The sequence below is a fragment of the Zingiber officinale genome, chromosome 2A (assembly GCF_018446385.1).
Source record: "Zingiber officinale cultivar Zhangliang chromosome 2A, Zo_v1.1, whole genome shotgun sequence".
NCBI lineage: Eukaryota > Viridiplantae > Streptophyta > Magnoliopsida > Zingiberales > Zingiberaceae > Zingiber > Zingiber officinale.
Genome location: NC_055988.1, coordinates 118,234,638 through 118,258,089, shown reverse-complemented (window position 1 = coordinate 118,258,089; position 23,452 = coordinate 118,234,638). Strand labels below are relative to the sequence as shown.

General features: G+C 39.7%; 1 long non-coding RNA gene across 4 annotated transcripts; it reads left to right on the top strand.

Annotated features, from left to right (window-relative positions):
* The first annotated feature begins 318 nt into the window (after positions 1-318).
* Positions 319-13,937, top strand: LOC122042077. Of its 4 annotated transcripts, none has more exons than XR_006129145.1 (5): positions 319-641; positions 12,298-13,026; positions 13,167-13,341; positions 13,408-13,515; positions 13,598-13,937. It is a non-coding gene; the product is annotated as an uncharacterized LOC122042077 (long non-coding RNA). The 4 variants fall into 4 exon arrangements; XR_006129146.1 differs by having other exon boundaries at positions 12,298-12,389; positions 12,764-13,341; positions 13,598-13,933; XR_006129147.1 differs by having other exon boundaries at positions 12,298-12,389; positions 13,598-13,928.
* The last annotated feature ends 9,515 nt before the right edge of the window (positions 13,938-23,452 follow it).

Genomic DNA, 23,452 nt, shown 5'->3' with positions numbered 1-23,452 from the left:
TGAATTTTATTAATAGACTTTGCTATTATTTACTTCGGTAATTATTAATTATGAAGTAATATATGATCGTTAACTTCAGTAATAATTTTGATACAGTAAATATTATTTTAGACTACGTGGTTAAAAAATATGAATTCATTTTTAATTTTATTTGATATTTTACTTCGTATTATATATTTTATGAAGTATTAAGATGTAAAATATAATTGATATGTTTGAATGTTGAAGTAAAAATTTTGAACCGGTTAAAATATTTTAATCCTTATAACATTCTTCACTTTTCTAGGTTTTAAGTTTCACAAGAAAGCTGACCCATCTTCACGTCTTTATCTTCAAGCTCCATCTCGTCTTCTCTCTTGGAAATCAAAGACAAGGGCGGGGGGGCAACATGGAGAGGGTTGCGCTACTCTGCTCCTTATCTTGCGCCAGCACTATCTGAAGGCGCCTTCTCTCCTCACCACGCTCCTTGTCTCGCCTCTTCTCCTCCAACATCTGCAGGCCCCGGAGGTCACAACAGTTCTTCCCCTACACTGTGTTGACTCTCCACTTTTGGCGGAAGCACCCCACACCGCTGCTATGCTTGGGGCGGGGCTTTCCTATAACTTCCATCCGTGCAGTCTCCACCTCCCTTGTCGAAAGAGGTATGGATAAGAGGAACATAACATGGTTGATTTGCCTAGGGCATTTGTCTCCTTCTTTCTCATGTCGGTTTTAAAGAATTGATTTTGATTTTAGTTTTACATTGCAGGAACCCTTTTATTATTTTTCTTGATCCAAGTTGAATTTTTTCTTGATTTTTCTAGCCGATTTCTTTTGTTTCCAGAGATTAATTCATCAATACTTTGAACTTTTTTCCCCATTTAGTTAATAGTACATCTTATGTTTACCTAATATGTTGTGTCACACCACAGAGGAGTCCCTGTCCGAGAAAATTTCGGCAGCATCTCCCCTGTATGGTGGACAATCTGAAACTTTTCTACATCCTCATATACCTCAGCCACAGGCGGCTGGAATAATAACAATAAATAAAAATAATCACCACGCAGTTTATATAGATATTCAGCCTCTGGCTGTCACAACCACGCAGTTAATAATAGTAATCACAACTATAGTACTCTGACTCGAAATCCACCCTACTCAACTACACTCGTAAAGCTCAAATCCGACGAAACTCACCTCTTCTGCCGTCCAGACAGGCATGTAGTAAAAACATATCGAACAGAACATCCATCAATATCAAAAGAAAAACATACGATGTCCAAGTATCCAAATTGTCACGCCCCCAGAGGAGTCCCTGTCCGAGAAAATTTCGGCAGCATCTCCCCTGTACGACGGACAATCAAAAATTTCTACAAGCACTAAATACTCAGCCACAGGCGGCTGGAATCATAACAATAAATAAAATCAATCACCACGCAGTTTATATATATATTCAGCCTCTGGCTGACACAACCACGCAGTAATAATACTCTGACTCGAAATCCACCCTACTCAACTACACTCGTAAAGCCCAAATCCTATTTTTCTTACCTCTTCTGCCGTTCAGGCAGGCATGTAGTAGAATAAAACCAAATCCAATTTCATCGACATCATAAAATCCATACAACGTCCATAGGTGGAATAAATCTAAAACATAACAAGTTTTAAATAGTCTAGAACAGAAAAGAAACCAAAACGGAAACCAAATCCTATCCTCGAGGTCTGCAGGGACCAGCAACTGGAACTCTCTCCTGACAGCATCAACCTGAAAATATCAACAATGGAGGCGGGGTGAGTCCAACACTCAGCAGGTACAATTGATATGCAAAGTAAAGAAATAACACCTAACACTAATCATGTGTACAGTCTCCTGATTTAAGAAAGATATAAATATGCATCTGAAGTAAACAGGAGTGTACTAACCAGTCCTGAGTATAAGGTCAAACAACCGAGTGGTATAGGAATCCAGTATGCATGTCAAACATAGGCATCCAAACAATACGCAGATATAAATGCAGGAACCACAAACACAAGCAATAAATGCATCATGCATATGATGCCAATGATGCGTCCTGGCACCCCGACGCCAATCGATCATCTCATACAAAAGTGAGGCCGAGTGGGTAGGTTTGTGACAACCGCACTCTGTCGTCACTACTCCGATGAGTGACCGAGTGGACGGATCTTGTCGAGTACACCTATCCTCCTACCCCAAATCATAGATGGGGAGCGCAATGCTCTCACCGTACTCGAAGACGGGAGGAATCCTGCCGGATAACACGTTGTGTCACACTACCCATGAGCGGACCAACGGTGCCTAACAGAGTCCCTGCAACACACTCATCCCGAATCGACCACTAACCCATGAGTGGTGGTGTGTGCAGATCCATGTAACTGGCGATGTGCTCAGCAATAATGGAGCGGACTATCGCACAGCATGCAATCATGCAAATGATGCATGGCAATAACCATATAAACATCCTGACCTAATCCATATATATAGAAATGTGCACCCTAGGTCAAAGAATCATATCAAATCAAGGTACACAGAAGGTATAAAAACCTAGGTCCTGAACATGGTCAAGCATGGCATATCACTACCCCTATAAGCATGTATAAACAGGTAAAAATATACCTGAGATGCAAAACCAATCAATCAATCAAGCATGTAAGATTTGGGTAGTGATTAACCGAAACAGATAAGAAACACAATTAATGCAACATGTTAATTTAATTACTAAGCATATCAAATGACATAAGTCAAAAGTACCCGCCTCCAATAGGAATGTCCAAATCCGACATCGAGATACTCGTCTCGCGTCAAAATCCTGTATCCAATAAATATATTTTTATTTAGCTAAAATTCGAATGAATTGCTAAATAAATCCTTAAAACCATTTAGGGCAAAACCCTAAATAATAATCATCAACTTATCTAAATAAAGTCTAACGATAAATTAGGGTTAGTTACCTAATCCCCAATCCACCGTTAGATCAATTCCAAACTACCTAATCCTATCAATCAATCATCAACAACATGATCAAAGTAAAACCCTAAACCTTACCTCAGTTTCACAATCCAAATGAATGCAGTGAAAGGTTGCTTGCTGCTGAAAAATCCTCCACACTACCAGGATCAAAATAAAATCCACAACAACAATTAAATACCCTATACTATCAATTAGGGCAGCACCCATAATTCTGTAAATCTGAGCCTCACACCAAAAATACCTAAATTTCCTTACCTATCCCGTAGCTGCGCTCGTTGATCCACCACAAAGAAGGATTGATCTATAACAAAGAAGAATATCCAAGCTCTGATCTGAAAACACAATAAGTAGTGATCTGAGATTCGCCTCCTGGTCCAGAACAACAAGAAGACCGCAAGGAAATATAACATTGCAAGATTCCTAATTCACAGCAAGTAACCCACCTACCTTAAAGATCACTGCTCGGAAGGAAGGAAGGCGCCGGAAAGGGCACCGGCAGCATCAGGAAATCGGCGGTTGTCAACAAGACAACGCACAGTGGCGATCGGCAAAGGCTCAACTAGGGCTTGCTTCTTCTGTGCAAAGGACGACTCCGAGAAAGGAAGACAAAGCCGGCGCTCGAAGAAGAGAAGGAAAGGCCGGCTGCCAACGCTAGGGCACAGGTGACGGCTGTAGAAGGGGCGGCTCCCGGCGGTGTTAGGCTCAGGTGGCTGGCGGCTAGGGCACAGATCCGGTGGAGAAGAAGGAAAGGCTCGGCTTCACCGAGAAGAGGAGAAGATGAAAGGAGGAACCGCTACAGCCGGCGGTTAGTGCTCTTCGGCGTCGGGTTCGGGAGTGAGGGAGAAGAGAGGCACGGGTGAGGGGGCTCGGGCACGCAGAGTTTTCGGCGAGGTAAGAAAAAGAAATAAATAAGGAAAATAAAGAAAAAAAGAAATGTAATTATAAACATTTCCTTGCTTAAATGGGGTATCCAAAACAGACTTTTCCGGGCCCCGTTTTTATCCCGGTTAACTCGTCCATACGAGCTCCGAAAAATTCCCGAAAAATTTCCAAAAATTCCGGAAAATTCCCTTATTAATATTCGCCTATTTTCGGTATTTTACATTCTCCCCCACTAATAAAAATTTGGTCCCCAAATTTCAGTATCTACCATCAGCAAGTACTAACAACAGATATAGAATATAAATGCTGAACGGTAAATAAATCACATACCTCAAGTGAAAAGATGGGGATATTGAGCTCGGATAGTATCCTCGAGCTCCCAAGTAGCCTCCTCGTCCGAATGATGCTGCCATCCGACTTTAACCAGCCGGATGGTCTTGTTCCGCAACTGACGCTCCTTCCGGTCGAGAATCCGTACCGGAACCTCCTCATAGGTAATGTCAGGCTGAATGAGCTGTCAGCACATGCGTCGGATCGGGTACATATCTCCTCGGCATGGATACATGAAATACATCGTGCACGCCTGGTAGTGCCAGTCGGTAAGCTATCGCTCCGATCCTCTCCAAGATCTCGAAGGGACCAATGTACCTGAGCTAACCTCCGAGGCCAAATCTCTTCACCCTTTCGTGGGTGAAACTCGAGAAATACATGGTCGCCAACAGAGAACTCTAATGCGTCTCCGATCAGATAACTCTTCCGCGATCCTGCACTCGACATCCTCCGTCTCGATAGTACGGACCAACTCGCATCTGCTTGAACTCTATGAGGTCCCAACAATGGGCCTCTCCAACTCATCCCAAAGGACGGTGTCCAAGGTCTACCATACAACGCCTCAAACGGTGCCATCCGGATAGCCGAATGGAAGTTGTTGTAGGCAACTCTACCAATGGCAGATGGTCCTCCCAACCGCCTCCAAATCCATAACACATGATCTCAGCAGTCCTCTAAAGTCCGAATGGTCCGCTCTGACTACCCTGTTGGTCCCCTGCTCCTCAAGATCTAACTCGAAACTCAATCAAGTCCGTGGATCAAGTCCTGGCAAGCCAAAGTCCTCTCGACTTCCTGAGTATTCTGCAACCACATTAGCTTTCCCGGGTGATAGCTAATGGTACAATCGTAGTCCTTCAGAACTCCATCCATCTCCTCCGTCGAATTAAGCTCCTTCCGAGTGAAAATGTATTTGAGACTCTTATGATCGGGAGAATCTCAAATGTGATACCGTATAAATGATGACGCCAAAGCTTCAGAGCAAAGATGATGGCTAACTCCAAGTCATGAATGGATAGTTCTTCTCATGCTCCTTCAACCGACGAGAAGCATAAGAGACTACTCTGGCGTGCTGCACAAAACCTGTAGAGACGCGTCGGTGTAAAGTACAATCCATCCTCTCCAGAAGTAAAACCAAAACTGGAGCCGACACTAATCTCCGCTCAGCTCCTGGTCTCGCAATCCTCGGACCATATGAACTTCACGCCTTTCCGGTAAGACGTCAACCAGTCAGCAATACGAGAATCCTCGACAAATCGTAATATCCGCCAATCCGAGCTGCGGATCTCGAATCGACTTGGTGCTCCCACCGGTGTGACCTCGATCTTCGAGGATCAATGAAATACCGCTAGAAATCACGTGTCCCGGAAAACCGATCGAGGATAGCCGAATGCACACTTGAACTTAGCGTCTGGTGATGTCGTCGAAGAATCTCTAAGATCGTGCGAAGATGCATGCTCCTCCTCGGAACGAGTAGACCAATATGTCATCAATGAAAGCGATAACAAACCGATCCAGATACTCCAGAAAGATGCGGTTCATCAAATCCATAAACACCATTGGAGCATTGGTAAGCCCAAATGGCATTACCAAAACTCATAATGACCGATCCGTACGGAAGCATCTTCGGATATCGTAATCTCGACTCTCAATGATGATATCCGGATCGCGGATCAATCTTAGAATACACTGAAGTACCTCTGAGCTGATCAAACAAATCCTCAATCCGTGGTAATGGATATTTATTTCCGACGGTCACTTCAGTTTGTAGTCAATACATAATCTCATGGTGCCTTCTTTCTTCTTGACAAATAGAGAACCCCATGGTGAAACACTAGGGCGAATAAATCCCCTATCCAAAAGCGAGTTGAACCTTCACTCGTTCAACTCTTTTGGTGCCATACGATACGGAGCTTCGATGTCGGCCGGTTCCTGGAATCTCAATAGCGAACTCCATGGCCTTCTAGGAGGCAAACCAGGTCCTCCGGAAATACATCCGGGTATTCCGGACAACAAGAACGTCGGAGAGTCGCGAACTACTCCTCGATCGATCAACGACAACGAGATATCCTTAGCTCATATCGAATAACTCATAATCGAGATGCTCGTCTCTAATGCCGGTGAAACTCCACGAGGGTTGGTTCGAGGAAGGTGACCACCCTCGTCTGGCAATCAACGGTAGCATGATATATTGACAGCCAATCCATGCCAAGAATGATATCAAACTCGACCATCTCCAATACTAGAAGATCTACCGTAAGTATCATGTTGCCAAAGTCTAACGGGCAACCTCTGATCTCCTGGGTGACGTCTAAAGTATCACCGGACGGTAGGGAAACAGTCAATCGCCGCAACCTAACTGTAGGTAATCTACCAACCTCCCGCATAAAGGTACGGGATATAAAAGAATGCGAACTACCAGTATCAATCAAAATATCAGCAGTAAATGCATAAATGGAAATCGTACCGCGGAAAACAGATCCGTCGGCCCGCTGAGCATCCTCTCTGGTAATAGCATGAACACGACCAGTCTCTGGCGGAGGAGGAGGTGGTAATGCTGCCAGCGGCTGCTGCGGCTGGGCAGAAGCCTGCCACTGAGGCGCTGCTGGACTAGGTGCCAGATAAGACTGAGAGGATGGTGACTGATACTGTGCAGCTGGCTGAGACTGAGTCTGATACTGCCCCTGAGTCGGATAATAAGGTCCTGGAGCAAAACTCTGGGGTGCTACAGAAGCACTGGAGTACTCCTGTCCAAGCATGCCAAATGCTGCTGCGGAGGGAGCTGCTCCCTGCTGACGCTGTGAAGATTGGGCTTCATCATTTATACGGTATCACATTTGAGATTCTCACTGATCATAAGAGTCTCAAATACATTTTCACTCAGAAGGAGCTTAATCTCCGACAGAGGAGATGGATGGAGTTCCTGAAGGACTACGATTGTACCATTAGCTATCACCCGGGGAAAGCTAATGTGGTTGCAGATGCACTCAGCAGGAAGTCCAGAGGGACTTTGGCTTGCCACCGAGTTTCAGTTACAGACTTGGTTCAGGGTTTCTCCGAGTTAGACCTTGAGGAGCAGGGATCTACAGAGCAGGGTATTCTGGTTACCATGGTTGCTCAGTCGTCGATCAGGACGAGGATCCGAGAGGCCCAGGCTGGTGGTTTATTAGCTTTCGGGCAACAGACCGAGTTTACACGAGATGAGGAGGGTGTTATATACTTCCGAGGCAGATTATGCGTACCTCAGTCTCATCCGGTCTTACAGGAGCTACTTCAGGAGGCTCATCGTTCTCGATTTGCGATCCATCCAGGCAGGACCCGTATGTATCGAGATTTGAGACGTTCCTATTGGTGGAACGGTATGAAGAAAGACATCGCGGATTTCGTAGCTAGATGTCTTGTCTGTCAGCAGGTGAAGGCTGAACACCAGAGACCTGCAGGATTACTTCAGCCGATTCCTATTCCTGAGTGGAAGTGGGATCACATTACCATGGACTTTGTGGTGGGTTTGCCGAGGACACGACGAGGTCATGACGCGATTTGGGTAATCGTTGATCGATTAACCAAATCCGCGCACTTCTTAGCGATTCGGAGGACTGATCCCTTGGATCGATTGGCAGATCTGTATTGTCGGGAGATCATCAGACTACATGGTGTTCCATCGAGTATCATTTCGGATAGAGATCCACGGTTCACGTCTCGTTTCTGGCAGAGTCTGCAGCAGGCCTTGGGCACACAGCTCCGTTTCAGTACAGCTTTCCATCCACAGACAGATGGGCAATTCAGGTAGCGTTCCCGATTCGGTCCGGGGGGGCCCGCCCGGGCCGGGGCGTTACAGATGGTATCAGAGCGACCTTGCGACCGTGAGTGCGCCTGTGGTAGGAGCACCCAGGGCACCACCTAGCGAGGGAGAATCTGGGATTTGTTTGTGTTGTGATTTGTGGTTACACAACGAGGACGTTGTGTCTTTAAGTGGGGGTGATTGTAATACCCCGGTTCTGAGATTCTGGTTAAGTATGACTTAAAAGGTTAGATGGTACTATCCATATCACCAAGGTGCACCTTCATTTTCGGAAGCCCAAACTTAAGAACTCCAAAGTTAAGCGTGCTTAGCTTGGAGAAATCTGAGGATGGGTGACCTCCTGGGAAATTTTCCAGGGTGCGTGCGAGTGAGGACAAAGCACGCTGAAAGGACCTCCGGTGGTCTGTGGAGCTAGTCATCAAACCGATAGGTAATTCTGGTGTCGTTCCTGGTTCGGTCCGGGTGGGGCCCGCCCGAGCCGGGGCGTTACACAAATAACCAAGTACACACATAAGCAAATAAAAACCAAACCAAATGGTAAATAAATCCTCGAGGTCTGCAGGGATCTAGCACTACGTGCAGTGCGGACTAGCGACTAGAACTCCCTCCGGACAGCATCAACCTGAAAATAACAACAATGGAGGCGGGGTGAGTCCAACACTCAGCAGGTACAATTGATATGCAAAGTAAAGAAATAACACCTAACACTAATCATGCGTACAGACTCCTGATATAAGAAAGATATAAATATGCACCTGAAGTAAACAGGAGAGGAATTGTACTAACCAGGACCTGTGTATAAGGACAAACAGTGCGAGTGGTATAGGAATCCTATATGCATGTCAAACATAGGTATCCAAACAATATGCAGCATACACAAACACAAGCAATAAATGCACCATGCATATGATGCCAATGATGCGTCCTGGTCACTCCTGACGCCAGTCGATCATCTCACACACAATAGTGAGGCCGAGTGGGTAGGGCTGTGACAACCGTGCACTCTGTCGTCACTACTCCTGATGAGTGACCGAGTGGACGGGATGCTGTCGGAGTACACCTATCCTCCTACCCCAAATCATAAATGGGGGAGCGCAATGCTCTCATCTCCCGGTACACAGTGACGGGGAGGAATCCCTGCCGGATAACACGTTGTGTCACACTACCCATGAGCGGACCAACGGTGCCTAACAGAGTCCCTACTGCAACACACTCTGCCTGAATCGACCACTAACCCATGAGTGGTGGTGTGTGCAGATCCATGTAACTGGCGATGTGCTCAACAATAATGGAGCGGACTATCGCACAACATGCAATCATGCAAATGGTGCATGGCACTAACCACAAAATATCCTGACCTAATCCACATGTATATAAAAGTGCATCATAGGTCAACGAATCAAAACAATCCAAAGGTACACAGAAGGTATAAAACCTAGGTCCTGAATATGGTGAAGCATGGTATATCACTACCCCCTATAAGCATGTATAAACAAATAAAGTATACATAGGATGCAAATCAAGTAATCAATCAATCATGTATCAGATATTGGGTAGTGACTAACCGAAACAAATAAAGGACATAATTAATGCAACTTGTTAATTTCATTACTAAGCATATCAAAGACAAAAAGTCAAAAGTACCCGCCTCCGATAAAAGAAAGGTCCAATTCCGACTCCGAGATACCCGTCTCGCGTCAAAATCCTGTGGTATCAAACATATCCAGATTATCTAATTACTATATGTTTTCAGTAACTAAATCAAATTCCTATTAAATCAAGAACCCTAATCAACATCACATAATCAACTTGCTTTAGGTCTAAACCTAAATAAACTTGATTCCTTCCAAGTATGCTCCTAAGACCAGAACAAATTATACACCTTACCTCAAATCACAACCACTGATTGCTGCTAATCGTTTACTGCTGAAAGGAGGGCTGCCGGAACAGGGGCAACTGCTGGGAACAAAACAAACAAACCAAATCATAAATTTTCCTTCCAAACTATGTTCCCAAAACATAACCATTACCTCTACGGTGGCAGTTCCTTGTGTCTAACTGAAACACCCCTCACAACTAGCTGCTGGTGACCTTCTGTGGTCGGAGAAATGGCTGACAGTGTACACCGCCAAAAACCCAAATCCTAACAGCGTAAGGATTTGGTGAAGAAGGAACTCGACAGTGGAAACTAGGGCTCGGCAGAACCCTGCGACCTCAACTAGAGCTCACGGCAACCGTGCTAGGGCTGAGGCTTCGTCAACAATGGCAGCAAGCTTTCTAATGACTAGCTAGGTCAAGAAATGGCGGTGCTGGGTCGGCAGATTTAGGGCATGGGAGCTCGGTCGACTGTCGGCGCTCGGAAGAGGAGAAGAAGAATCTCGACACCGAGGAGGCGGCCGGTGGAGATGCTAGGGCAGAAGGGAGACCGGCGAGGTCGCGATCGGGGACCGAGAGCCGGCGGCCAGTGATCGGGATCTCACGGCTAGGGCGACGGGATGTGGCGAGGGGAAGAGGTGAAACCCTTAGCCGAGGGCTATTGTACGCAGAGGGGAAGAAGAAACCACCGCGGCCGGCGGTTAGTGCTCCGGTGGTTAGGGTTCGGAGGCGTCGGGCGCAAGGGGGAGAAGGTCGCGGCGTCGGGGGGTTTTCGCAAGGTAAGAAAAAGAAAACAAATAAAGAAAATAAAAAGGAAAAAGGAAATGTAATTATAAACATTTTCTCGCTTAACTGGGGTAGCCAAAACAGATTTTTCCGGGCCCTATTTTTATCCCCGTGAACTCGTCCATACGAGCTCCGAAAAATTCCCGAAAAATTTCCAAAAATTCTGAAAATTTTCCTTATTAATATTCGCCTATTTTCCGATATTTTACATGTTGATCTTGACTCTGCTTCACTAGTTGGTTGTAGACTTCATTTGATTTCCATCAATTAGGTTGATGGCGTATGATGGATCAAGTTAAATTAGAAAATTGAACATCGGTATTAGATAGTGCATTAGAGGTGCATATTCACTTGTCTATGGAAACTGTAGTTGTAAAAAGGATCAGAAATGCTATTTACTTCATTTATCACTACTGATTTAAGGCTTTGTTTATTTATGCTATCTACTTCAATTTCTCTCTTTGTTAGCTCTGGATTTTTCTTCTGTTGAGATTATTTTCCTTGTTATTTCATCATATGGCTAATTATGCCTTGTGCCTACTTATCTTCAATTATTAGAGCTTTTGATTTTGACCTATTTGTTTGTAGATTTTGCTTGATTTAAATGAATAAATCTTGGATATACTTGGATAGAAGGTCCAAACAGTATGAGGAGGGTGTGGAACAATTCATATAGTATTAGTTGGAAATCTTTGAAATATCTCATAGACAAATCTTCCTTATACAACTTGTTGTATAACTTACAAAATTGTAGGGTGTTGTTTGTTTGCATTTACAAGTCTATACGTAATGGTGTTAAGGATTGTAGCAAGTATTTTAAAGTATAGTGTTGTTTGTTCTTTTGCATTTGTAAGTTCCTACATTTACAGATTGTGTAGTGTTATTTGTTTGTTTGCAGTTGTAATTCTTTGGAATATAGTTTGTTTGCTTACAAATCTTTATAGTTAAGGATTGCAGCACGTAATATACTTTGTTTGCTTACAAGGCTTACAAGTCTTTGGAATATACTTTGTTTGCAATATTAATGTTTTAAAGTTTGTTTGCAATATTAATGTTTGTTTGCTTACACCTGCAAAATACTAAAGGCATATGTTTGTTTGCAATATTAATGTTTGTTTTCAACAAGTATATCTTACAATGGCATATGCTTACACCTCCAAGTATTAAATCAGTTTGTTTGCAGACTTTATTTGTTCAGTATAACCTTAATAAGATGTGAATATATATAACCTTAAACAAGTAATACTTTATAGTTTGTTTGCTTACACATTTTAAAGTTTGTTTGCTTACACGTTTTATACTTTGTTTGCTTATACGTTTTAAAGTTTGATTGCAATATTAATGTTTGTTTGCTTACACCTGCAAAATACTAAAGGCATATGTTTGTTTGCAATATTAATGTTTGTTTTCAATAAGTATATCTTACAATGGTATATGCTTACACCTGAATAATTAAATTAGTTTATATTAATGTATGCTTTTATTAATGTTTATTTTGAACGGGCATACCAATGCATTCAACAGATTGTTAAACTGTTACGTTTTAATATGTTAAGCTATGCATATGAGTGTTGTGTTAATTCAACAAAGCCAATGCGCATATATATACACACACACACAATGCATACAAGTGTTTATGAATGTATCTTCTATGTAGGTTATTCATAAAAAGCAAAAAGAATAACGATGCATTATAAATATTATCACAGACTGTCTCGCAAGGGTTACATCGACTTAGAGGCTGAATTGGTAAGCTTCGAAGCATTATATTTGTCATTTTCAAGCAAGTATTTAATATTATGTAACTAATCATTTTTTTGGAATTATAGAGGGAGAAAAAATTAATTGTTGAAAATGAGAAAGTTGATAAATCGTACTTTGGCGTAAAACACGCGAGTACAAATCTGACAACATAACAAATATGTAGATAGCAGAAGTCGTTGAAAAAAATTATAAATATTTTTTTATCTAATTTTCATATTTCCTTGCTAAATAATATTGAAATTTTTGGATTGATTTGTTACAATCCCATATTGTAGGATAACTTGTTGGAAAAGAAAGTCAAAGGAGAGTTCAAATCTCAATTATTTGAATACTCATAAGAATGTTTTAAAATATTGTAGAAAAATGTGCAACATCAATTATTTTTTCCTTCGGATGTTCATGGTCATCAAGACAAGTACAAGGAAATTGAAAAAACATTGCCGATGGCATGCAAGTATATCTACTCGTATGTTATCAGATTGATGCATGAAGATGAGAGTATACACAGAATTTGATGAAGCTATGTTTGGACCTCTTAAAAGTGTATGGTTGCTAAGAGAAGATATCTTATGCTTTATGGAATGAAAGAGATAGGTGTCAAACATATTTTGATTTACATGGGGTATGTTATGTGTTAAATACAATATTTGTTCATATGGTTTGCTTTGTTCACAATATTAGTTCACATGCTTTTGCTTTGGTTTACATTGGGTATATTTATATTTTTCATTACTTTGTCATTACCTTGTAATTACCTTGCAGTTACCTTTACAAATACTTGAAGAAAGAAAAAAGAGATGAGTATGTATCATTTGTAGATCTTGGTCACATACCTACATGCGGTGTGGGTGAAGAAGGCAGTAAATTGTCATAACATATTGCTGCTCAGTTGAGAGCATCGAACAGAGATAGCAGAAATTGTCCCATATAACATTGGGTAAGATTTTAATTATTTATCAATTCCTACTACATGCTAGTCAATGTAATATTTTCATTTGTACAGGTACCATTGGATCTTGACTATAATTAATGAAGATAAGAATATGATATATTTATTGGACTCTTTGAGTAATAGGAACCGAGACTTTGCTTGGCAAACTATTGTGACCAAGTAAGTAGTAGATTATACTGATTTTGAATGCATTCAATTCATTATAGGTTGTAAAAATAATTTTCTATTGTTTACAATGTAGTGGGGTTAAGATATACAATGCATCAAGGGGTATTTCAAAAGGACCAGGTTTTAAACAATTGATAGTATGTATTGTGACTATGTATTTAGACAATAATTAATAATTTTTATTATTTGGATTGTGACTTCTTGTATGATATTTTCAATTTCATTAGGGTAATGTTAAATAAAATGGTGGTGTTGAATGTGAATATTGTGTGATGCGGTACATGAAAGAGATACTCTTGGATGAAGATCCACAATTGGAGAGAAAGGTGTATTTTTTTCTTTATGAAATATTTTCTTTATAAAATATTGAATCATTTTTTATCGATCCTCAAACTTCTGTTAATGTTTCAGTTTGTAGCATCAAAAAATAAACAGTATTACAATCAATTTCAGTATGATGAAGTCAGAAGTGAATGGAGCGAATTCGTCTACTTCTATGTGGGTGCCTAAGTGTAGACTATGATATAAATTTTAGACATGTATTTAGAGATTTATGGATACAAAAGTTTTTGGGTTATAATTAAACATGTCTTTTATGAATACACTTTTGGATTGTATTTGATACATATTTGTGATATATTTGTTTAATTTTGGTGGTAAAAAAATATTGTATTGTAGTAAAATATTATAATATAAATTTTTGTCAATTAAAAAGTATTGTAGTAAAATATGGTCAATTACTTTGATACTATAAATAAATGATCAAGTAATACAACAAAAAACACTTCACTAAATTTAAATAGTGGTGTAGTTAAAGAAACTATTTACTTCACTATTGATCAAATTTATGAAGTAGTTCGTATAAATTACTTTGTTATATTGAATTTTTTGTTGTAGTAAAATATACTCTATTACTTATATACTATGATGAAGTAATACAATAATAAATACTTCGACCAAGACAAATTATGAAGAAGTAAAATTAAACATTTACTACACCAGAATTAAAAAATTGTGCAGTTGTATACCTATTTTACTTCGACAAAAACGAAACCTATGAAGTAATAAATCATCAACTACTTTGGTCATTTTACTGGTTTCGATGAAGTAATAATGTTTTTTTTACTTCGAAAACGGTCCGATTTTGAACCGGTTTTGGACCGGTGATAGACTTCGGTAAACATGTAGTGAAGTAAAAAATTAACCTTTACTTCACGTGCGTCTACTTCGGTAATTATCTACCTATTACTTCGGATAATATCCGAAGTCTATTATCGATTTTCACATAGTGGTTGCATACCGAATGGCTTTAGCAAAATTCAAGGAACTAAGGGAACAACTCCAAGAACTACTAGATAAGAAGTCGATAAGTCCAAGTGCATCACCATGGGGAGCACCAATGTTATCTATAAAGAAAAAAGACAGTAGCATGCGATTGTGCGTCGATTACAGGGAATTAAATAAGATTATAATTAAGAACAAATACCCTCAACCAAGAATTGTTGACCTATTTGACCAATTCAAAGGAGCTAAAGTGCATTCAAAGCTCAATTTCAAGTTAGGATACCATCAGTTAAAAATTGAAGGAGAGGATATTCTGAAAACTGCCTTCTGAACGAGATATGGGTATTACGAATTCATGGTAATGCCATTTGGATTAACAAATGCTCCTGCGACATTCATGGACATTATAAATCATGTCTTCAAACCATTCTTGGATAACTTTGTGGTAGTATTCATCGACGATATTCTCGTCTACTTATCAAGTGAAGAAGACCACATAGAACACCTCTGCCTTACACTCGAAACTCTTCGTCAGAAACAATTATATGCCAAGTTCAAAAATATGAATTCTGGCTAAAGAGTGTAATGTTCCTGGGTCATATCATATCCGCAGAGGGAGTATCAGTGGACCCAAGGAAGGTGGATGCAATACTAGAATGGCCACAGTTGACAACTATTACTGAGGTTTGAAGCTTCTTAAGATTAGTCGGCTACTATAGGAAATTCTTCGAAGGATTTTCCGCAATAGCCATACCTCTAACCAAACTCACACAAAAAAAGTTCAGGTTCAATTGGGATGAGAAATGTGCAAGGAGCTTTGAAACCTTAAAAAGAAAATTGGCGTCAACAACAATATTGGTTCCACCCACATAAGGCAATGGTTTTACCATATATAGTGACGCTTCGAAAGGAGGCCTAGCGTGTGTGTTTATGCAAGATAGCAAAGTGATTGTGTATACATTAAGGTAGTTAAAAATATACTAACAAAATTGTCCTACCCATGACCTCGTGCTAGCAACAGTATTCTTCGCTTTAAAAATTTGGAGATACTACTTATACGAGGTCAAATATGAGATATTTACTGACCATCAGAGCCTTAAATACTTATTTACTTAAAAGGAATTAAACATGAAGTAGAGACGATGGATTTGTTGGATCATGAAGAATCGATAGAGGAGGGGTGAATATCAAAAAACGTTTGAAGGCGAGTAAGTACAGCGGAAAAGAAAGAATAAGCCAAAGAGAACACAAGGATTTACTTAATTCGGAGTCTTTGGCGACTCCTACTCCAAGGCCCGCACACGAGGGTGCTTTCGATGGACAATCACTATTAATTCGAAAATAGAATTACAAGATTAAAGTACAGGAATTGATAGAAAGAAATTACCGACAAATATAAAATAATAAAAAGGAATAGAGCTTTGTCGGAGTAGCGTCGCAACGTCGCAGGAGAGTAGGAGAGCAGATCGTCAATTCAGAGTTGTGTTTTGTGATCCGCCTTTGACCCTCCTTATATAGGATGCTCGGGGCACCTGGATCCCTTCCGAGCACCCTGGTGTGACGTAGCAGTCCCAACCAGCGAACTCCATGTGTCGACGCCGCGACTTGGATAGAATTCGCCTCCGGGCACCCGGATTCCTTCCGGACGCCCGGACCACCTTTCTCCAGAAAAGTTCTTCTCCTGCAAGACAAGGTTAGTCCGAGGCAAATATAATAAATTTCCTGCAAAACAACTTATTAGCACAGTTTATAAATTCAACATAAAGAGTATGACTTAGATTTCGTTTTTCCGAGACCGGAATCTAGTTAAGATCTCTACTTAGAGTTTTAAAATGGTTCTAAGTCGGATCGGCGCCTAAGTTCACTTCCTGGGAATGCGTCCTCACAGTCACACCCTTCTAGTGACTTACCTTTCCTCATCTGCCAGACGTCCGATCAGCCCTTCGACCCGTCTGGACTTCTCGCTAGTTATCCGGTCAACCCGTCGACCTAGCTGGACTTCGTGCTAAGCGTCTGGTCAGCCCGTCGACCCGCTTAGACTTCGTGCCAGCTATCCGGACGACCCATTGACCTAGTTGGGCTTCGTGCCAGACATCCGGTCAGCCCGTCTCTTTTAGCTTTTTATTAATTGCTAATTGTAAAATTTCTAGATTATTTTTGTTTAATATGTTATCTTTAACATTTAATTTTAAGTTTGTTAAATTCCGTTTTGATTTTATCAAAGTGTTTGATTTTATCCGTATATTTCCTTTGCCTTTTAAATTGATATGATTAATTGAATTTATTAGATTAGTTTTATCTTTAAAATTTAATTTTTTATTAATTAAATTATCTTAGTTTTGGATAGCATTTTCTAGACTAATTTTATCTTGATTATGCTACTTTATCAAGGTATTTATTGATTCTATCTATTTTCTCATTTTTAACTTTTAAATTTGAATTTATTTTAACGTTTGACTTATTTATGTCTAAATTCTCACTTAATTTTAAATTTCCTGAATTAATTAAATTATTTGAATTGATTTGGTCATTGTTCTGTTTGACCAAGTCAGGGTTAATGCCAATTTGATCAGAGTCTTGATTGACTTGATCAGAGACTAGATTGTTTTTTTGATTTTATCAAAGTGTTTGATTTTATCCGTATATTTCCTTTGCCTTTTAAATTGATATGATTAATTGAATTTATTAGATTAGTTTTATCTTTAAAATTTAATTTTTTATTAATTAAATTATCTTAGTTTTGGATAACATTTTCTAGACTAATTTTATCTTGATTATCAGATACTTTATCAAGGTATTTATTGATTCTATCTATTTTCTCATTTTTTAACTTTTAAATTTGAATTTATTTTAATGTTTGACTTATTTTTGTCTAAATGCTCACTTAATTTTAAATTTCCTGAATTAATTAAATTATTTGAATTGATTTTATCATTGTTCTGTTTGACCAAGTCAGGGTTAATGCCAAATTGATCAGAGTCTTGATTGACTTGATCAGAGACTAGATTGTTTTGTGATTTTGAATTTAAATCATTTATATCTAGATTATCATGCATCATACTTGGAATAATTTCATACTTATTTGAATCATCATGCTGATTATTTAAACTACTATTAGCAGGGGTATTTTGATAAATATTACTAACCTTGAGCACAACCCCTAATTCAGTAGGCTTTTTCTGTTGGATCTGACTCATGTTTGGATTCGATTTCAACTTGATCCTCTAACTCCAACGGCTCCTCGTGAATTTTGATTAACTGGGTCCAAAGCTCATATGCATTCTTGTACTTTCCTAGTCTGCATAAAACATTGTTAGGTAAAACACTACAAATAAGTTTACTTACATTTTCGTTCAATTCTGATTCATGAGAAGATTTTCTCAAAATTAGCACATTGTCGAAATCTAAGCTTCCTAAGAAACATTCCATTCTTCTCCTCTAGTAGTTGAAATTTTCTTGATCGTATGGTAGTGGTTCGTAGGGGTTCCATCCTTCTTGAAGAGTCATTGTTCTTACACACAAAGAAACACACAGAAAGATCCCAAGACTTGGTCTTGGATTAGCAGTGCTGAAAAAAATAGTATTTCATTAATTTCAAAAAATAATAATAAAATATTAATAACATATTAATAAAAAATATTATTTCAAATTTTTGAAAATGTAATATTTTGTCAATACTAAGCAATGGTGAAAAGATGACGATGTATTTTTCAAAACTAGTTTTGGAGGGAAAAAAACGAAAGCCGTAAGGTTTTATTTTAAGATCGAACGATATCTAATTTTTCTTTAAAAAGACCCTCCTTTGGCTGATTGGTGGTTGCACCAAATCAGAGCGGTACCTGTTCTGATACCACTTATTGGATCGTGAAGAATCAATAGAGGGGGGGGGTGAATATCGAAAAACATTTGAAGGCGAGTAAGCATAGCGGAAAGAAAGAATAAGCCAAAGAGAACACAAGGATTTACTTGATTCGGAGCCTTTGGCGACTCCTACTCCAAGGCCCGCACATGAGGGTGCTTTCGATGGGCAATAACTATCAATTTGAAAATAGAATTACAAGATTAAAGTACAGGAATTGATAGAAAGAAAATACCGACAAATATAAAATAATAGAAAGGAACAGAGCTTTGTCGGAGTAGCGTCGCAGGAGCGATGGAGAGCAGATCGTCAATTCAGAGTTGTTGTGTTTTGTGCTCCGCCTTTGACCCTCCTTATATAGGATGCTCGGGGCGCCTGGATCCCTTCCGGGTGCCCTGGTGTGACGTAGCAGCTCCAACCAGCGAGCTCCATGTGTCGACGCCGCAACTTGGATAGAATTCACCTCCGGGCGCCCGGACCACCTTTCTCCAGAAAAGTCCTTCTCCTGCAAGACAAGGTTAGTCCGAGGCAAATATAATGAATTTCCTGCAAAACAACATATTAGCACAGTTTATAAATTCAACATAAAGAGTATGACTTAGATTCCGTCTTTCCGAGACCGGAATCTAGTTAAGATCTCGACTTAGAGTTCTGAAATGGTTCTAAGTCGGATCAGCCCCTAAGTTCCCTTCCCGGGAATGCGCCCTCACAGTCACTCCCTTCAAGTGACTTACCTTTACTCACCTGCCAGACGTCCGGTCAGCCCTTCCACCCGTCTGGACTTCTCGCCAACTATTCAGTCAACCCGTCGACCTAGCTGGACTTCGTACCAAGCGTCTGGTCAGCCCGTCGACCCGCTTAGACTTTGTGTCAGCTATCCGGTCAGCCCGTTGACCTAGCTGGGCTTCGTCCCAGACATCCGGTCTACCCGTCGACCTGTCTGGACTTCGCCTACACACTCGATCAAAGTGTTAGACAATGATAAACTTAACTTAACCTAATTTGTTATTCATCAAAATCTGAGTTAGACCATTAATGCTAACCGCACCAACAGGATTGAGCTTCTCAAAGATTATGATCTCACTATCAGTTACCATCCAAGAAAAGCCAACAAAGTGGCAGACACTTTGAGTCGAAAACACTTGGGAAAGATGATTCTTACCTTAGTGTCGGCCGAACCATGCATACGTGAAAGAATCAAAATAAGTCAGAACCAAGAATCTAATTTGATAAAACTCAAAGCTCAAGCTTAGGAGGGAAAAGCCTCAGAATTTCAAGTAGATGGTAATGGCACACTTTGGATAAGGGAAAGACTATGCATACCAAATGTTGACAACCTCTGAAAGGAAGTACTATCTGAGACACATAAATCCAAATTCTCAATTTACCCCAAAAGAACATAAATGTATGGAAACTTGAAGAAAAGCTTTTGCAGACTTCATAGCTAAGTGTTTGGTGTGTTAACAAGTGTAGGTCGAACACCAGCGACCTGGATGACTCTTATAATCATTAAAAATTTCAGAATGGAAATGGGAACATTTCTCCATAGACTTCGTTGTAGGGTTACTGAGATCATGCCAGAGTCATGACGTTATATGGGTAATTGTGGATAGGCTTACCAAGTCAACTCACTTCATACCAGTCCACATAAATTATAATCTCGACAAGTTAGTTAATCTGTATATTATAACATAGTGTGACTACATATAGTGCCAGTGAGTATCTTGTATGACAGGGATCCGAGATTTGTGTCCAAATTTTGGAAAAGCTTTCAACAGGCAATGGACTCTAAAGTTACTCTTAGCACGGCTTACCATCTACAAACGGATGGGCAAACGAAAAGAACCATCCAAACACTTGAAGATATGCTATGACCATGCACGCTAGACTTTAGTTCAAATTGGGCTGATCATCTACCTTTAATCGAGTTTACCTGTAATAATAGCTACCACAATAGTATTGGGATGCCCCAATATGAGGATGTATGGTCAAAAATGTCTATCTCTCTTATATTGGGATGAAATGGGAGAGAAGACCCTTACGGGGCCCGAGCTCATCCAAGCCACCATGGATAAAGTGATAATTATTCGAGAGAGACTAAAGATAGCTTAAGATAGTCAGAAGAGTTGGGCTGATACAAAACAAAGACCCTTAGAATTCGATATTGGTGAGAAAATATAAATAAAGGTTTCACCGATGAAAGGTGTGGCAAGATTTGACAAGTCTAGAAAGCTGAGTCCTAGATATGTAGGACCATTTAAAATCTTAGAATGGGTTATCATGCTAGCATATAGACTGGCCTTACCTACGACTTTATTGATGATTCACACTGTCTTCCATGTCTCTGAGTTGAGAGGATATATCACGAACTCGAGCCATATCCTGAAGGCCGATCCATTGGTAACTCAAGGGAACTTAAGGGAAAATCTGAACTATGAAGAGGTTCCAATTTGAATCGTGGATTCAAAGGATCAAGTATTAAGATGGAGGACTATCCCGTATGTTAAAGTCTAGTGGTCCAATTATACTACCAAGGAGGCTACCTGGGAACGAGAAGAGGAAATGTGTATACACTACCCTGATATTTTTGAAGCCTAAGGTGACTCAAGTTTCGAGGACAAAACTTTCCATAAGGAGGGATGTGAAGACTAGTCAAATCCAAGGAGTTATAACTCCTAAATAAAGGTAGTAATGGAGGCAATCACGAAGACATGAAGATAATGGGGTTAGTGGAATCATGGGGGCGTGGAGATAATGGTGTTCGTGGGATCATGGGGATATGGAGATAAGGGATTAGTGCGAGATCAAAACTTCACCCCTATAAATAACCATATACCTATCGAAGGAAAATCTTCATAGTAAGAGAAGATGGATTTTCGACAGAATCATTTTGGCAAGGAGAAGTCACCGCCGTATTAATTTCTAAGAAGTGTTATAAGTGGGCTTATTATACAAATTATGAGTTCTAAAAGTGATAGTTTTATTAAATTATTTTGTTTCACTACTATTATTACCGATTGTGGAATTATTAATGATTATTGTCATTACTAGATTTTGGGTACTAAATTGATCATGAACTAAATGGTAGGATACATATTCTAAACACTATTGATTATTTAATTATTATTGATTACCGACCTCTCCCTCTACGAGGAATAGTTTTAGAGGGTTGATACCAATTTAAGTCATAAGGAATATGATTTAATTTCAGTGTCTACATTAACATCTATGTTGAGATTATTGTTATTTTACTACTGAAAAACTACTGCTTTTCAAGAACTACAGTATTTATGCTTTGTCTCCTGCTTGCTGAGTGACTTCTAAACCACTCACCCGTTACAACCCATTTAAATTAGAGACAAAATTGGATCTGAGAATGAGATCAAAGATAAAGAGAGTAAGTCGAGTTCTGGGGATGATGAATGTGCTTCAACTACTGACAGGAAGATTAGAATTCTGCTGTAATAATGAACTCTTAATTTAAGTGAATGTAATTTAATTAGTTCAAATGGTGAAAATAATATACTATTTATTTTGGGAATGAAAAGACTAGTTTTCTTTGACAATTACTATACTACTAAGGCTGGTTGTTTTCAAATTTTGGATTTGAAAGCAACACCGATGTCAGTCATCGATCGTTGGGTGTGACAATTCTAGCCGGAGGAGGATTGGCCATGTAGAAAGAATGTTACTTCTAGTCCTATTTCCAGGAACTGTAAAAGAAAGAGTTGCGTCTACACCATGAAAGTTTAAGGATTTGCGTTGCTTGCACTTGCAATTTACTATTGTTTTCTTTGTGTAGAGTTGCTACAAGCTAAGTTATATCATTTAACACCTTTGAAATTTGATGAAGAGTAGGAAGTCTCTAATTTACAGATTTGAAACTATTTGGAAGACTGAGAATGGAGTATATGCAATTAATCTCGACGCCTGGAACACTATTTCAACAATTTGTCAATATCAGAGTATAAAAAATTGGAATGATATAATTTAAGTTAAATGTGATAGTTACACATTGACGTCGTACATAATAATGATTATTTTGAAGGCTCGTTTTCACAAAGGGATTTTAAAGAAGAAATAAGAAATAACCAAACATAGAAAAGTCATCTAAATTTAACCAAAATAAATTGATTCAAAACAAAAGATGTGTTGAAAAAATTATGAATGGAAACAAGGAAGGTGGATGAAAGAGACTTCATTGTGAATGAGAAATTTAGTTCCACATTGGGAGTTTTAAGACATGTTGATTGGTTTATGTGGAATCACAAACATTGATATTGTGAACATATATATACGAAGAAACTCTCTCTCACATGTAAGCCAGCAGGGAGTACAAATACAGGGTCCAGATTGCATTTAACTAAGCTGACTTGTGTGCAAGTTTAACTTATGTGCTCAAATGTTAGACTGGCCGAGTTTACCCAAGGATTTTGCTCAGTAGCTTACCCATGATAGCAATCATGTTCTTTCTCAGTTCATTTCGACCGACCGATGCTTGGTAGTGATTGCAATCTGCCATTGTATCATGTGAAACAAATTTCCATCGTGACCTCTTATCACCGTCGAAAGGGACAAATCTCTTTTAAGGAAGCTATGTTGAATGTATGCTTCAGGTTCTCTATTTCTGAGCACTTAGAAACCACTCAGACACGGGACTTCTTCCCTAGCACTCAGCTTCTCATCCCAAGCACCTAGATTCCACACTTAAGCACTTGGCACTCGGGTGGCAGTAGGTAGTCGGGCAACTCAGCATCACTTTCCCGACTCGGGACTAGGCTCACT